The sequence below is a fragment of the Antrostomus carolinensis genome, unplaced genomic scaffold (assembly GCF_000700745.2).
Source record: "Antrostomus carolinensis isolate BGI_N321 unplaced genomic scaffold, ASM70074v2 scaffold46823, whole genome shotgun sequence".
Classification (NCBI taxonomy): Eukaryota; Metazoa; Chordata; class Aves; order Caprimulgiformes; family Caprimulgidae; genus Antrostomus; species Antrostomus carolinensis.
The window spans coordinates 14,937-15,953 of NW_010308235.1; positions in this window are offsets into that span (position 1 = coordinate 14,937).

Genomic DNA, 1,017 nt, shown 5'->3' on the forward strand with positions numbered 1-1,017 from the left:
AATTTAATCTTGTTAAGCAGCAACAGTTTCCACTGCTGTTAAATGATCTGAAATACCCTGATGAGGGGGTCAGGAACTGGGTGCTGCAGAAGCTGGCTATGTTCTATATCATTCCTTTTTCCACCATGGTCCTCACTGCCTCTGAGCTCATCTCGCTCATTATGTGAAAAAAACAATATTTTCCCGTGTCATCCATTCTGTCACTCACTCTCTGCTTCAAATCAGGAAGAGCATTTTCAGCTTAGTGTGCTGATTTGAGAAGGCTTTTTACTTATTTTTATGCAAACACCAGTATGTGCTTACATCACAAAGTGCATTTCAAAGCCTTGTGTATGTACCTTGTATCTGCAGCAGAGGAGATTGACACCTGGGAGTTTTATGTAATCTACAGGAATATGCTTCCAGGAGAAAGTAAATTGCTATTTCCATTTCTAAAACATACACCAAAGGCCTGACAACAACTTGGGATTGCCAAATAAAAAACCTGAAACGAAAATAAAAGTTTGGCGAGAAAGATAGGCCTTCATGGTAACAAATGCAGAGCCATCAAACCACTCCTTTCTCTCGTGGCTCATACAGCAAGGGACTAGGCTGGACATCACTCTGTCCCACTTTCAGATAAACATAAACTTAAGTAGAAGAGATTTTAGCTGACTGGGAACTTCACACATATAGAGTCTGGAACGCCTGAGCTGCTGAAAGTGCACGAGCAGGAAGCAAAGTCCACTTTTTCTTCTCACATCCACCTCCTTAGATGTTTCTTGGAACCAAGTAACCCCTTGCACAGCGACAGCAAGATTTCTAAGGTTGGTTTGAGTGCTTGGTGCAAAGCAACCTGAAGACAGGCACAGGAAGAAACATCAGCTTCACAGGTGCACCCGTGCAAGCTCAGACAAGGAAGAGGAAAACTGGACAGTGGGTGAAGACCCAGCAGCCTGGAAACCCAGAGGCAGCAGGAACCCCTCAGTGTGATAGGAAGGGAAGCCCGCCCGCCGCCAGCCCCCACGCCAGCCTGCC